The sequence below is a fragment of the Oryx dammah genome, unplaced genomic scaffold (assembly GCF_014754425.2).
Source record: "Oryx dammah isolate SB20612 unplaced genomic scaffold, SCBI_Odam_1.1 HiC_scaffold_2, whole genome shotgun sequence".
Taxonomy (NCBI): Eukaryota; Metazoa; Chordata; class Mammalia; order Artiodactyla; family Bovidae; genus Oryx; species Oryx dammah.
In genome coordinates, this window is record NW_024070186.1 from 3,583,685 (window position 1) to 3,600,732 (window position 17,048).

The 17,048-nt window shown below is 46.4% G+C and overlaps 1 protein-coding gene across 2 annotated transcripts in view; it reads right to left on the reverse strand.

Moving 5' to 3' along the window:
• The window catches only part of PLCL2 (phospholipase C like 2), a 207,598-nt gene extending 190,611 nt beyond the window's left edge, over positions 1-16,987 (reverse strand). Inside the window, exon 1 of one of the 2 annotated variants that reach the window (XM_040263492.1) lies at positions 16,836-16,987. The gene's annotated coding sequence lies outside the window, so the exon portion shown is untranslated. The remainder of the gene's footprint in view (positions 1-16,835) is intronic. The other variant, XM_040263483.1, reaches the window with a different exon arrangement.
• Between the last annotated feature and the right edge of the window lie 61 nt (positions 16,988-17,048).

Genomic DNA, 17,048 nt, shown 5'->3' on the forward strand with positions numbered 1-17,048 from the left:
AGCTCCGCCAAAAACAAATACGATTTAAAAAACCAAAAAAAGCAATACTTTCTCCCTTTACAGAGAAGATGGGTAAGATCTGGCTAATTACACTGGAAGAAAGAAAACCCTGCAGTTCTTAGCTTGATAAATATTAGCGAGTTCTAAACTTTCACAGAAAGATTGTAGGCTTTTTTCCCCAAAGATTATAGCTCATTTCCACTCTTCCTCCCATTTACAAATGAGTAAATAAAGCTACGGATCAGAGGTGTGCTAATTAGGTAGACATATGCGGGTCCCAACCACCCTCAGGAAGGCCCGAGGACACTCCCCTGCTGCAGACCATGGACCCTCCAAGAGGAGGGGGTCTCCAAAGACTAAGGCTTCTCACATCGCCTCTCTTCCTCAGGGCCCACCGAGGGCAAAGGGACTCAAGCTTCTCTTCTGGAATATCCACGCTCGGTAGTTTGGAAGAGAGAAAAGACTGACCTCCACGGACGAGCACGAGGGCGGGGGTCGGCTGACAGAGCCATCAAGTCCCAAAGAGAGCGCATCATCAAGTCATGAAGGCCACACCGATCTCTTCACATCACTGCTCTGCCGTCAACAAACCAAAGTTTGCAGATGTTTAGGGAGTTCGGTGGCCATTTCTCCTGATCACAAGGAAAAGGCTACAGCCTTCAGAAAGGAGGCGTTCGCCCTAAGGTCACCCAGCCCTGCTCTTGGCCCACCACCGTGCGGTGCACTGAAGCGTCACCAGCAGAAATTACCCACACAGACAGCTGTCTTCAAGGTTCGACATACAATCTTCCAGGAGCAAACAACGTTTTTACTACCTGTTGCCCCCTGAGGTGGTTAAAGGAAACGCGAGACCTCATTTCAGCAAAGTTTGAAATGTGCAGTCGCCTCTCTCTAGAAACACTGACCATGCCTCAGTCAAATGCGTTCTTTCAAAAACCAGTCTTCCCACGGAGGTTCTTCTTCCATAACAGAATGCCCGGTAACTCAGAGCTCTCCTCTTGTGAGGGATGGCAAAGGGCCTAGAAATGGACCAGGAGACAGGAGCTGCACCGTGATGATCAGTCCAGGTTGACTGAGACTCCAAGGAAGGAACCCTGGGTCTTTTTGGCACTGATGCAACCTATGCCTTTATCTGGATCCAAAGTACATTCATAGGGTACAGTGATTAGCACACAGGGCAGACCATCATTTTCACATGTAAGCTGGTTTTTCCAGATTTGACCTGACAAAGCAAAGTATCAGCTGTGGAAAAAGGCAGCTCGACTCCTTGAAGGAGAGGTTCTGCTGAGGCAGCTGAAGGTTGGACCCCACCCCTGCTCCCCACCAGCCACAGGACCACCAACCACCTAACCTCCACGATTCTGGGGCTGCTTGCTCGCTCATACCTAACAGAGCCAAAGAGTCCAAGACCCAACACAGGAGAAAGGATCCAGCGTTTCTTAACCCTGGCCACATTCTCAAATCTTCCAGGGTGCCTTAGGAAAACCCTGTAAATTCTGATTTAATTGGTTTGGAGTGGATCTGCACATTAGTATGTTTTAGAATCCTGGTTAATTCAGTGCCCTAAGAATTCCAGCGGGACCCATTTGAAGAGCTAGTGCTCTCCCAACCTGAAAGAACATTTCGATGGGACAAGATATTAATAGATGCCAGCAGGGCCAAAACTCTGCTGACCACCTGTGACCCCAGGTAGGTTGCTCTTTGGTGGTCAACCCCAAACTCTCGCTTTCATCTATGACCTTGGATAACTGGTTTCTGTTGGTTCACTGCTTTTGAGACCAAAAGTGCTCTCCAGAAAACTCTTACACGGAACAGGTGCTCCGCAGATGGGCACTTCTCCAGGTTTTGCGCTAGCAGCGCAGTTTCGAATATTAAACCTGTTGCGTGCACCCAGAGGCATGGAAACACGCAGACTCACACCCCGGCAATCGTCAAAGCCCACGGCGACCACAACAGTGTGGGAGGACAGCAGTGACGGAGAGGCTGCCCCCCTTCCCCAGGCCCAGCTCCCGCTTTGTTCCCAACGCAGCTCGGGAAGGATGCTACCCGAGCGCTCTTTCTCAGCGGGCTCCCACCTGCCCTCCACAGCATCACGCAGCTCAGGCTTCCGCCAGGTCACGCCACAGCCTGAGTGACCCTCCACAGCCAAAAGCTGGTCTCCACGTTTATCAACAGTACAGCCAGAGAGTGTGAAAGGCACTGTCCTAAACAAGGCAGGTTGAAGCAACCTGTAAGCATTTGACTTTGATCAATATTCACAATTGTGCAAATCAACCTATTTGTTGATTTGCAGAAAATCAACCCCCAGAAAAATTTAGAGGCATACACAGTTCAATGGATTTTCACAAAATGGAACCTTCACTCTCAGACCCAGCAACCAAAACAACTGACGGCCCGAAGCCCCTGCCTGCCAGTCGTGAGCCTTAAATGGGACCATTATGACGACTTCTAGGCTTTTCAGGTGGCTCAGCGTTAAAGAACCCCCCCTGCCAAGGCAGAAGACGCAAGAGTTCGAAGCAAAGTCCAGTCCCTGGATGGGGAAGATCCCCTGGGGAAGGAAATGACAACCCACTCCAGGACTCTTGCCTGAAAAATCCCAGGGACGGAGGAGCCTGGCAGGCGACGGTCTATGGGGTCGCAAAGAGTCAGACACGACTCTTGCGTGTCTCACGCATGATGACTTCTATCCCAGCACAAGTGAGCTTGGCTGTCTCTGTGCTCTGCATAAACGCTGCTGCTGCTAAGTCGCTTCAGTTGGACACGACTCTGTGCGACCCCATAGACGGCAGCCCACCAGGCTCCGCCAACCCTGGGATTCTCCAGGCAAGAACACTGGAGTGGGTTGCCATTTCCTTGCATCCTTTTGCGTCTGGCCTCTTTCCCTCAACATTATCTCGAGGGGCGAGTGCGGTCATCGGCTCTTTCTGCCCTCCCTGTCTGTCTCTTTCCTCATCGTATTCCATCGTGTGATATGCTTATTTCACAGGACAAGCGTTTGGGTTGGTTCCAGTTTGTGGCTGTTACGTCTAACGCTGTTACAAACATTTTCATACATGTCTTTTGATACCCAAATGGACTAATTATCTGTTGGGCATACACCTAGTAAGAAAGACAGTGTGGTATGAACAAAAGAATAGGCAAACAGACCAATCTGACAAAACAGACTCAGAACAAACCCGCACATATAAAGTCTTTTGATATATGACAACAGGCTGATGCAATGCAATGGGGGAAATGGTATTTTCAAATAAATGGTGCTGGATAAATTAACTGCATGCTTATATGGAAAGAAAATTCTTGGCCCCCACCTCATACCATAAAAACAATAAATTCCAGATAGATTGGAGATCTAAATTTGAAAAATAAATTTTCTAGAAGTTAAATAGATGAAGATCTTCATGGTCTTAAATATCTTAAATAGAACACACACACACACAAAACGACAACCACAAAGGAAAATGCTGATAAACTGGATTTCACTAAAATTAAGAACTATTATTCATTAAGAGGGGCTTCCGTGCTGGCTCAGGTGGTAAAGAATCTGCCCGCAATGTGGGAGACCCGGGTTCGATCCCTGGGCAATATGATCCCCTGGAGAAGGGAATGGCAACCCACTCCAGTATTCTTGTCTGGAGAATCCCACGGACAGAGGAGCCTGGCAGGCTACAGTCCACGGGAGTGCAAAGGGTCAGACACGACTAAGCAACTGACATTGATTAAGAAGCATCCCTTAGGACAGTGAAAAGTCACACGCTAGAAGAAATGTTCAGTATACATATGATACAAAAGGCACAGCCAGAAAATGTAAAGAAGTCCTACAAATCCATTTTTTAAAATACAAAACCCCAATTTTTTAATATGTGCAAAAGACTTGAACAGATGTTTTACAAAGCAAAATACACTAATGGCCAAGAAAACAGGAAAAGTTGCTCAACATCATTCATCATCAGGGAAATGCAACCTGAAGGCCGGTGAACAAAAATGAACGCAAAATGGACCAGAGAGCGAAATGGGAGACCTGACCCTGCAAAACTCTTAGAGGAAAACAGAAGCAAAATAGTCTTTGCATAAATCGCAGGAAGATCTTTTCTGATCCACCTCCTAGAGTGATGAAAATTAAAACAAATATAAACAAATAGGATCTGATTAAACTTGAAAGATTTTGCATAGCAAAGGAAACCATAAACAATAAAAAGATAACCTTCAGAATGGGACAAAGTGTGCGCAAATGAAGCATCCCACAGGAACTAAACTCCAAAATATACAAACAGCGCGTGCAGCTCAATACCCAGTCAAAACATGGGGGGAGACCTAAACAGACATTTCTCCAAAGCAGACACACAGATGGTCGACAAACGCACGGAAAAACACTCAACGTCTCCCATTATTAGAGAAAGGAATGCGATCAAAACTGTAAGGAGGTATCACCTCACACGGGTCCGAATGGCCATTATCAAAAAATGTACAAACCATGAATGCTGGAATGGGTGCGCAGAACAAGGAAGCCTCCTACACTACTGGGCAGAATGTACATTGGTGCAGCCTCTGTGGAGAGCAGGATGGAGGTTCCTCAAAAGAAACCACAACTAGAACCACCACCAGACCCAGCAACCCCACTCCTGGGCAAACACCCAGAGAAAACCGTCATTCCCAAAGACACATGCACCCCACTGACCCCTGCAGCACCGCTCACTGCAGCCAGGACCTGGAGGCAGCCTCAGTGTCCACCAACAGAGGGATGGCGGCACACATGTACAGCGGAACATTACTCAGCCACGCCGAGGAACGAAACAGCGCCGTTTGTGCAGATGGGGACAGACGCAGAGACCGCCATGCAGTAACAGAGAGAAAAGCAAGCGCCGTATAGTCGCTATACGTGGGATCTAGAAAAATGGTATAGGTGATCTCATTTGCGAAAGACACAGAGACACAGAGGCAGAGAACAATCCCACGGGTGCCAAGGAGGGAAATGCGGGTGGGACGAACTGGGAGATTGGAGCTGACATAGACGACCGCCGAGGACCCGCCGCACAGCACGGGCTCCCCACTCAGTGCTCTGCGGTGACCCAGACGGGAAGGAAGTCTAAAGAGGGGATGCAGGCGTGATGCTCACACCCGGGCTGACACTGCTGCGCACTGCAGAGCAGCTATACTCCTACAAAAATTAAATAAAAATCAACAACTGAAACTATCAAAACCCTTCGAAAAAAAGGAGGAGTGCTAGACTACAATAGCCCATTGAGGAATAGCTTCTAAAATAAAGTGTATTTATTTAAAAGATAAAATAAAGGCCATTGTGCGATACCGTTACATAACCATCACAGGTACAATTTAAAAACAACAAAACCACGAACAATGCCAAGAACTAGGAGGCATTTAGAGCAATTAGAACTCACATAACCCGATAGGTGTGTCAATTGATTTTGTCAGGAAAACCACATGATAATGTTTATTGAAGTGGGACATACACATATTCTATGACCATTGTAAAGTACAGAAAATACATTTATGGGAATATACATAAGCCAGAGAAGGCCTTGAAAGAACCTGTAAATCTCTTCCAACAAACCACCAAAAACTCCAAAGACAAACACATCCTTTAAACACATATTACATCAAGAATTCTATTAGCTCCAACATGAAAACCTCCGAATAATTCTATTTGTATTTAATATAATCTATCAGCATGGGTTAATAGAAATAAAGCCTAAGCAACTCACTGTATTTCCTCCAAGAACAAACAGTAAACCATTTTAACTATTAGAAAAATTACATCTACTTATGCCCACAGGATATCAGCACTTAGAAGGAAGATAAAAAATCACAAGTAGCAGGGAACCATATGGAGAGAGTCACAGAGCTTGTGATTCTAATGGTAGCTGCAAACGAGGTCACTTATCCCTCCGTGGCCACACTAATTGGTCAAAAGCAACAGAAGCCTCATCAGCAACCTCCATAAAAACAGGCTGCCCCAGCCTGGGCACTTTCAGTTTAGAGCACAGCCACCTGCCGCCCATCAGTCTCTCACGAGACAGCACGCGTGCCAACCACCACTAGGCGATTCGGTTTGCTCTTCATCTTTCCTATTTATAAACAGAGTCTTCAGAGTATATGCTCGCGCAAGTGCAGCGTGTGTACACACACGGCTATCTATAGCAAAAAAACAAATTCTCAAAGATAGATGTTTGGAAGACCACGTCTTGTGCTATTAATACTCACATACTGCAGTATTACATAACAATTTTTTTCCAATTCTGTTATGCTAATATGCAAATAGATGAACTCAACCATAGCTAGAAGCTAAATGTACTGATCAGTATGGCCTTGTGTATCTCTAACTACAAAAGAATTTTACATGATCTCTTTCCGCTCTAAAAATCCTATGAATCTACATTATTAATCACTTTTAAATCCAGCTGCTCAGTTTCTGGGCTGGTAATATCCGCTATTCCCAAATCCATATATTCACTGTACTCCAAGAAGATGCCTGAATACTGAATTCACAGCAAGGAAGGTGCTAAAGGCATATTCTGTAATTTTATAATTACTTGACAATCCCAAAACAATAGTAGGGATAGATGTCACCAGAAAAAAAACTCACCGAAAAACAGTTACTATTATCTGCTTTACCGTCCAGGACCCTAAAGAGTGTAACTCAAATTTGTAAAAGAAAATAAAAAGGAAATGATCCCCTTCTGTTAAGCTTTGAAATCCATCAAAGGAGAGCAGAGAGAACAAATCTCTGGTTTGCAGATCTTACATAACCCCGTGGGGTGGACGACTAGACTATGGCTACAGCCTTTTATTGGTTAGTCCACGCTGGCTTCATCTCAAGATTCAGCTACAAGAGGTCCAGCTTTTTAAATTAAAAATCAGCCGTATATTTTAGGACTGGTAGAACTGACTCTGATTGAGGAACCCGAACAGCTTGGATAAACAGGAAAACAAGGGAAAAGTCAGGTCTACATTAGAGAAGATGAAGGGGAAAGGGTGAAAGGCAGGCAGAGCGTGGGCTTCCAAGTCCATCGAAGCCATCTGGGCGTTGGCTCAGCCCCGCAGGCTTCGTCATCTTGCCTGGAAACCCTCACAACTTGAGGAACAGGCTTCCTTGTGCATAAAAAGGGACCAACAACCGCTCCCCCACGATGGGCGACTTGTGTGAGACAAGTGAGTGTCCTGGTAGCTCATCCTCACCAGTCCCTCAGTTGCAGTGAAAGGTCGAACGGCAGGTAGAAATGAAATGAAAAGGCAGCCGCTCACGTCATGTCAGCAGCGTGGGGCACGACTTGCTGAGGGAGTCAGGGGTGCACCTGTGCAGCTCTGCCGGCCAGTACGCTGTGTTCTTTCTGCATTTCCGTCTTTATTATTAACGCTATACAGCAAGCACTTCCAATGCACATCTTTGAACAATACAATAACAATGGCGATGAAAGTTTAAGTAATTTAGTTCTTCAACGAAAACCAAAAATATCAACGAAACCAAATACCAAAAACTGTATTTAAATGCCTTAACAAACGGTAAAGCTCTCCCGCCATGCTTTTTAAACTCTGTGAGCAGAACATAAGTCCAAAGAAAATTTCAAAGCTCTGTTCTTATTTCAGGGGCACAGAAGGAACAGGTCGTTTATATTAACATCTTGCAGAACAGTTCTGGAACCAACCAAAGTCCTGGATCCAACTTAAATGAAGGTACTTCCATTTCCAAAATTATGTCTATGAAATACATTTCTTCTTTGAAATACACAGCCCACGGAGTTTTATATTCCAATCGAAATCAGCTGGAGCTACATCTAAACACGTCTTCATCAAACTCCCAAAGTAAGTCACGTCATTTGTGCCCACTTATTCACCCGTGCACACATTCGCTGAAAAATATATACTTAAATACAGGCTTTCCACAAGACATTAAACTAAGTGTCTTCATAAGCTCAAGGTGAATAAGGTGAGTGACCCATACATTAAGCATCAGCATACAGGCAGAGGGCAGATGGGAGGCAGAGAAAGAAAGAGTCCATCTAGACCGACAGGTGACTGAGCCAAGCCCTAGGGCAGAACTAGAGCTGATAAGAGAGAGGCCAGGGCAGGCTAGGTTCAGGCACAGAGCGCCGTTTCCTGGGACTTCAGCACAGGCTGTTGCAAAGGGCTCCTGAGAAGCAGATAAGCAGGGCGGCCCCCTTGTTTATCATCCAAGCTGGGACCCCTTCGAGAGCGGAAGGAGGCACTCAACAATTTCATCAGGACAAAAGGTGTAAAATCCAGACTGTCCTGGGCAAACCAAGACACGTGGGTGCTTGGCTTGAGAAAACTAATTTCCAGCGCCCTCCGACGTTTGAAGTGGAGCTATTTAGGTATGTGCTCCGTTATAATGCTGTATCAAGATTTCCAAAGGCACCGAAACAAAAGTCACTCGTTAAGCATCTTGAGGATAAGTCTGCGAAGTTTATTGGGGTACATTCTTTCTCTCAAAATATAAAGCTTTCAAAATGGAGATGGCAGTGTTAGCGATCTCCATTTTAAAGGAAGCCAAATGAGTTTGCGCATCTCAGGATCAACTCTAAGCAAGAGAAGCTAAAAATCAGAAAAACAAACATACGGGGGGACTGCTTATTGAGTGTTTATTACTGGCCACATGCTGCTCTGAATACTTCACGTACATCATCTCATTTAATCTCCATGACAACAGTTCAGGGGAGATTTCTTTATCTCTATTTTAGAGACGGATTAAGTAGACACACAGACTTAAATATCTTGCCCAAGGCCAACAGGAAGGAAGAGAGGGAGCCAGAATCTGATCCAAGCACCAAACTTCACACCCTCTAGTTTCCCGCCAGTATTCTGCTCCCCAAATAATCTGGACATGCAATGTGTGTCCTGAGGACAGATCAAGACCCTCAGGATACAGGCATATCTTAGAGATATCGTGAGTTTGTTCCAGACCACCTCAATAAAGTGAATATCACAATAAAAAGAGTTACGGGAATCTTTTGGTTCCCAGTGCATATGGAAGTTACTGTAGACTATTAAGTGGACAAAAGCATTGTGTCTAAAAAAATATGTACATACCTTCATTTTAAAATACGTTATTGGTTTAAAAACAAAAGCTTAACCATCATCTGAGCCCTCGGCGAGCTGTAATCTTTTTGCTGGTGGTGGGTCTTGCCTCAGCGTTGATGGCCATTGACAGGTCACAGTGGTGGCTGCTGAAGGCTAGGCTGGCTGTGGCAATGTCTTAAAATAAGACACAATGCAGTCTGCCGCATCGAGTCTCCCTTTCATGAACAATTTCTCTGTAGCATACAATGCTGTTTGGTAATATTTTACCCACACAGAACTTCTTTCAAAATTGCAGTCGCTCTTCTCAAGCCCTGTTGCCGCTTTCTCAACTAAGTCGATATGATACTCTAGGCCCTTTGTCATTTCAACAACCTCCACAGAATCTTCCCTGAGACTAGATTCCATTTTAAGAAACTACTTTCTCTGCTCATCCAGAAGAAGCAACTCCACATCCATTCAAGTCTGATAATGAGATTTCAGCAATTCAGACTCCATTTCTAATTCCAGTTCTCTTGCTGTTTCCACCACATCTGCAATTCCTTTCTCCACGGAAGTCCTGAACCCCGCAAAGTCTTCCCTGAGGGTTGGAACCAACTTCCTCCAAACTCATGTTAATGTTGGGATCTGAACCATGAATCCCATGAATCATGAGTGTCCTTCATGACGTCTAGAATGGTGAATCTTTTCCAGAAGGTTTTCTGTTGACTGCCCAGATCTATCAAGAGGGATCGCTCTCTACGGCAGCGACAGCCTTAGGAAATGCATTTCGTAAATGATAAGGCTTGAGAGCTGAAGTTACTCCCTGGTCTGTGGGCTGCAGGATGGATGTTGTGTTGACAAGTGTGGAACATGAATCTCACTGCACGTCTCCCCCAGAGCTCTTGGGTAACCAGATGCATTGTCAATAAACAGTCATGTTTAGAAAGGAATCTTTTCTTGAGCAGTAGGTCTCAACAGTGGACATGAAATATTCAGTAAACCGTGTTAGAAGCAGACGTACTATCACCCAAGCTTTGTTGTTCCATTTACGGGCAGAGGAGATTTAGCATCATTCTTAAGGGCCCCAGGATTTCAGGAATGGTAAATGAGCACTGGCTTCCTCATAGAGTCACCAGCAGCATTAGCCCTTAATAAGAGGCAGCCTGTCCTTTGAAACTCTGAAGCCAGGCAATGACTTCTCCTTTCTAGCGATGACAGTCCTAGAGGACATCATCTTCTACACAAAGCTGTTTCATCCACGCTGAACATCTGTTGCTCACTGTATCCACCTGCTTGAATTACCTAAGCTGGATCTTCTGAAGAACTTGCTGTAGCTCCTACACCAGTCCTTGCTGCTGCACCTCATACTCTGAGGCCACAGAAACGGCATCTTTCCCTAAACCTCAGGGCTTCACCCTTTTCTTCGGCAGCTTCCTCACCTCTCTCAGCCTCCCCGGAATTGAAGAGCACTAGGATCCTTCTCTGGATGTGGCCCTGCATTAAGGGGGTGTGGTGGCTGGTTTGATTTTCAGTCTGGACCACTCAGACCTTCTCCACACCAGCAAGAAGGCTGTTTGGCTTTATCCTTCGCACGTTCACCGAGGCAGCCCTTTTAATTTCCTTCAAGAACTTTTCTTTTGCATTCATTCACAACGTGAGTGCCCTGGGCTTACCTGTTGGCCTGTTTGGGCTTTTTGATATGCCCTTCTCACTAAGCTGAATCATTTCTAGCTTTTGATTTAGGGTGCGAGATATGTGACTCTTCCTTTCAGTTAACCATTAGCAGACACTGCATGCCTACTAACCGGCCTAACGTCAGTCTTGCTGTGTCTCAGGGAAGAGGGAAGCCCAAGGGGAGGGAGAGAGGAGAGTCAGGACACACACACACCACAGTCCACACACACAACACACACACAACACGGGTTAGGTTCATTGTCTAATGTGGGCGCAGAGTGGGATGCCCCCAAACTACAACAGCAACATCAGAAACCACTGCTCACCGATCACCACGGCAAATACAATAATAAATTTTTTAAACTACTGTGAGAATTACCAAAATGGGACACAGAGACACAAAATGAGCAAATGCAGTTGGAAAAACAGGGCTGAGAGACTTGCTGGACACAGCGTTGCCAGAAACCCTCAACCTGTAAGAAGAGCACTACCTGTGACGTGCCATCAAGCGAAGCACAGCAAAAGCTGGTCTGCCTGTCCAGCCCGGCTGAGACTCCTGCCTGGAACAGGTCTGGCCTCAGTCTCCACCACGGGACCCCACGCCAGAGGCCAGCAAGGCCTCGCAGCCGCCCTGCTCTGCCCCTTGAGGCAGGTGGGTACCCAGCGTCCTGCCAGTAGACTGGCCCACTCACACAGCCAGTCACTCTATGCTCTGAGTCCCCTTAAGGGATGGAATTATTCTGACACAAGGGAAACAGGTCCTATTGACACCCCTCTGGGGGTTCTGACATGTCGGAGTCAGTACACACACCCGTGTCAGGCACCACACCCTCGATTCACCGTTATCATCAACAGGAAAATGCTCACCAGGCCGTGTGCACAGTTTTAGATCCTGAGGCTGACTGGTAAAAATATCTGAATACGCCCTGTACGCCAGAATCCATTCATTTGAAATAAAAAGAAAATAGCTAAACTCATCCAGAGGTCTGGTAGACAGGCAAATAATAACAGCCAAAAGTTAGCATTAGTAAGGAGCACAGCATCTCTTCTTGGACACAAAGGTGTAAGATAAGAGTCTGAAGGGAAACGTGAATCTTCACACTCCACTTATACCTGCCTTTGGGCTACAGATAGCACTGCCCTATTTTGTCAAATACTGAGGCACGAGGAACTTGAGCATTAAAAAAAGCAAAAGCAAAAGCGAAAAAGAACAGTCTCGTTTAGACCCCTTGCAGAGCACAGAGAACTATAAAAGGAACTGAACAGATTCTGGGAGGGAGCATTCTAAGAAACTCACTTGAGAGGCCAAAAGCAGCAATTAAAGAAAACCAGACAGTTTCCTGTCGGTGTGCCTCTGGACCTGGCGAGAAGCACCGGGAGGCCAGCACAAGTGTTTGGAGGCGAGGCTGGGAGACAGGGCAGGCAGGCCGCAAAGGGGGCAAGCAGCTTTGAGTGTCTGAAAAGGAACACCCCTGACGCCTTCTGAAACTGAACTCTGAACCGTGCAGGAGGCTCTGAGTGGCTGAGCCCGGCGCGCCGCCTCCCAGCAGCCAGGGAGCCGGGCCAGGCTCATCAGACAGAGCCAAGGGGCCATCAGGTGGTTCTGACCTAAATGACCCCGGCGGCCTGTCTACAGACAAACCCACCTTGTCACTCAGTTACTGTGGGCTGAATGTTCATGACACACCCGCAGGCTTGCTGGGTGGTGCTGTCTCCCCCAGCAGTCTCTCCCCCGGGGGGCCCCATTCAGACAAAAAAAAGTCTAGTCAAATGGAGATACTACTTTTTCAGATAAAATTCAGAAAACAGGGTTATTTGAGTGCTGGCTTTCTAGGCAGAACGGAGAAATATAGCCCAGGTTTTGCCTGCAGAGAGTCTAGTTTATTGAAACCATAAGGTACATTTTAAATATTTTGTTTAAATATGCGTAATAGATGTGAAAAGCCTTCCCACGCTGGGGGCTCAGCATCAAGGTGTAGGGAATCCATGTTCGCGGCAAGTTACTGTAAGTTTCTCCTACACACCGTGATACTCTAATAGGGACAACCAATGATGCTAGGGGAAACCACGGGCTGCCTCCTTGGACAAGGCCAAACCTTTGGGCCCAGTGAAACTGGAGGCTCTGGACCAGACAGCTGGCTGGCTATGTTATCTGTCAACTTCTTCTGACAGCAGAAAGTGACGTTCTTTCTCCCCTTCCAGAATCCCCCACATTTAAAGGGGAAAAAATCAAGTCTCGTGTTCCCAAACCAATACTACCTTAACTACACAAAACAGCGCCGCCAGCGTAACGTGCAGCCATGCCCACGGAGTCCAACAGTCAGCACCAGCACCGCCGCAAGCAGCGAGACCCCCGAGCGCGGGTTTCCTTCAGCCCCCATGGCTGGAGCAAGACCAGGCCACAGAATCCAGCCAAACACTTCCCACGTGCCTCGCCCATATGAACACTGTTCAGGAAACAGTGGCTGCTCTCATCACTTTTAAATACCAAAATAGTATAGTGGCTACACTTCCAACTTATTTTTACCAATACCCTAATCAGTACCTGCTGTGGTCTGGGACGGGGCAGGAGAAAGCTTACAAAGTGACTGGGAGAACTGTATGAGGCGACAGAATCGTTCCAGATTTTGGTTGCGGCGGCAGTTATATGACCGCATGTGATGGTCAAGCTGCACAGAACCAGGCAGTAGCAAGAGTGAATTTTACTTTATGCAAATCATAGCATGCTTTCTGATGTGCCATCCAAAATACTTAATTAGTTTTGATTAAAGTAAACCACCCAAACTAATGGACATTTAAACTTCATTTATTTCAAAACTTAAAAAAAAAAAAAATCCAAGGCTTAAAATGCCACTTCATAATTTTAGATCAAACTCTAGAATTAAAGGATGGGGCTATATGTTTAAAAAAAAAAGAAAAAGAATGCCATCTGAACAATTAACCAAATTAACTGTTTCAAAATAAAGCGTGGATTGTAGTGAATGGTGTGATGAAATACGGAAAGAGAAAATGAAAGTGATGTTTTCGTTTACTAGACTATTTAAGATGACAAATATAATGACTTCTCCCCTAAAAATCTAGCAATGGACCTCTGCAAAAAAAATCTAAAAAAGTGTTATATTATTTTCAACCAGCTAAGGAAAAGTAGAAAAGTCTGGTGAGTTCCATGATTTATTTTTCTTCACAAGGTACTTGAAAGGTCCTACCAGGCTGCTCGCTCTGAATTTCCACCGACACTCTTATCATAAGCAAGGATCTCTCTTAGTAGGAATCTGTGCATCTATTTTGGCAGAAAATGTAGTTTTGTAACAATTTCTTTCTCAACACCATATTTACAAAACAGATGGAGTTCCAAAGAAATAATTTTAAATAAGGAATACCATTCTGGTCAGCCTTCAGCAGATTTCTGCATATGTCCAGCACTCAGCAACAGTCCCCTCCTCTGCCCACTCTTTATCCCATTTCCGCTGTTACTGCTCTCTCTCACTTGGGGGTCCCCACCTAACAGGAAGGTCAAGACTGTAAGGCACTAGATGGAAGCCAGGAAAACAGGCATAGCCCAGCACTGCGACGAGCGCACCCACCCACACGGCCTCTGTTCAGGAGTGAGCACCCAGACTCCGTGCCATTCCCTCGAGCCCCATCCTCGCCAGGCCCACTGGTCTATTACCGCCTCTCCATTCCATCACCTGCCTGCATCCATCCCGCTATTCAAAAGAAACCAAGGAGAGGTCACCACTGCTCCTTCGCTCGGGCTCCTGCCAAGCTGTTTATTACTTGTTCAACAAAAGTGAAATGTAATTCTGCCATTCGTGTGACAAAAACATCTGGGCACTATTTGCTGCTTTATGAAATCTGATATTAAAGTAAAAGATCTCTTTATTCTATTAGGCTGCTGTGTCTTTAGGAAAACTCCACGCTAAATTTCTAAAAGCTGGATCCTTCAAGACGCCAACTGCAAGGCAGTAGATACTGAGTAATTACCTATTTAAATATAGCATACCCCTGCCCTCCAACCCAGGCTTGAGCAACTTTCAACATTACTTCCATAGTCTTAAAGGGTATTAAGAAAATGCATATTGAAAGTAGAGGCAAGAAAAAGGAGTCAATTTGGGAGATAGAGGACAATAAATAAGACTGGTAAATTCCAACGACCCATTTTAGAAATTAAAAGAACCTAGAAAAAACATATACTTTCTTACGATTTCTCCATTCATTCAGGAAGCAATATACTGAACCCCTAACTTCCTCACAATGAATGTCTAGTGATACACCTGAGAACAAGGGAACAACTGCCTTCACTAGAAAGAAGAAAAATGATGACGATACCTGGGTAAGTTTCAAAATTCCACTGATTTCTGAGTAATTAATCAGTTCCCCATGTGCTTCTAGAATCTTCAAGGAAGAAAGAATATCTACCAACAAGTTCTCAATTCCACATATCAGAAATGTTGGTAAACCATCCTTCCTAATCCCCCATGAATGTAAAATTAAAACAGATGCTGCTATAATTGAATAAGTCACACTGTGAACCCCACTGCAGACACCACTAAAATCTGAATTTTTTTTTTGAAGTGCAAACAGAGGCCCTCCAAAAATATTGAGGCAGAGGCGTTAAGATGAGCTTGCACCTTCTCTGGAATTTCCACCTCAGACTTCATTAACACCACAAAGCAAAATCACCACAAGTTATCTAGCAACCAATAAAAACAGGTATGACACGTAACTCTGTCAATGGGATTGATTACCACGCATGGCTGAGAGCAACGCCCATGGCAACATAAGTGACAGAATAAAAGAAAATATAAGTCACTAAAAGCCAGGTAAGTGTGCAGCAAACATCTACTTTGCTTTCCTTAGTTCAACTCTAAATACCTCCTGCAGATGGTCCATGCACTTGACCTTTAAGTCCTTCAACTGTGCCCTTTCTCAGAGGTAAACTGGGCAAACAGATGACAAAGCAAAAAGCAGTTTCACAACTGCCTGTTACATGGAGTTGCAAGGTGCTATATTTCAACAGATAAGTACAGAAGCTGATAGCACCATCGGACACTTACACGCTCCTCAGAAGGTCCCTGTAGGTCCAGTTAAGTTTCAAACACCCTGAGTGCCAGTCCTCTTCACTGGGGCCCATCCTACCCTCCTTCCCACAGGAAGGGTGGGTGCAGGCCCATCACGGTGCTTTGGCGCTCACTGTCCCGGTGACCTAAGTTTTCAGAAAGCAACATTTTCATATTTGCTCCAAACTTGAGCAGAAAGAGCTGGTCCTGCCTAAAGGCTCTGATCTGATCAGCTTATGGATCATTTATTTTTTTCACTTCATGTCACAAGAAATAGGTTTACCTTGCAGACCAGAAAATAATGTTAGAATGAAACCACCACAAACTCAGGAGTTCCTAGTATTACTCCTGGAGTTTAAGAGGCACCAAACGCTGACTTCCTTCTGCCAAATAACACCAGACAAAAAGATATCAATACCAAGCAAACTGCCCAAAAGAACTTCCACAGAACTGGAGGCCTGCCTGCTGCAGCAACCAAAAGATTAAAACCCTGCAGGACTGTAATCTCCCAGAGCTTCTGACCCTAAGAAAGCTGAAAGGTGCCTGGACCTTCAGAAGCCTACTCCATTTCTCTTGAGTTGACCAGGGTTTTGTGCACCCTCTGAGTCTCATCATTGGCAAGAGGCAACTTACAGACCCATCCGAAGAAAACCCTACTGAAGAATCTCTGTTCACTTGCCTGCGATTCTTAAGAAAATGTTTCGCATGATCACCAACTGTCTTTAACATACAATAGAGACCGGGCAGGGGGTCTGCTCCACCAGCCAAGGCTACCGCTGGCAGAGGGTGCCCTGCCGGGCCGGTACTGGGCCATCACTGCAGGCGAGCCCTGCAGAGGTGACAGCCCCGAATCCCGGGGGGCTGAGCACAGCTCCCCTGCACCCTTCTCCATCCTCCCCAAACGCCACACGCACCGGTCCCCGCTCTGCCGCCCGCAGCGCCGCCGGCGGAGCCCCGGTTCTCAGGAGCTGGGGGCTCCCCCTCCAGCCTCCCAGTCCTGCCGCCCGGGGAAGGACCCCCCCACCCAAATGGCGAAGGGCGGGCGACGCGCGCCCCTCTCCCACCTACCTTGATGATGCTGCTCCGGCGGGGCAGGCCGCCCGGCTTGCTGTCCCGGGGGAGCGGGCAGGCGGCCGGGCCGGGGGCCGCGGCGAGCGCGGGGCCGACCCGGGCTTCGCTCCCGGGCGCGCCGAGGCTGCAGTCTCCGTTGGAGACGCCGGGGCTGTCACAGTGCGCCCGCCCGGGCCCGGGCCGCCCGCCGCCGCCGCCGCCGCCCTCCCC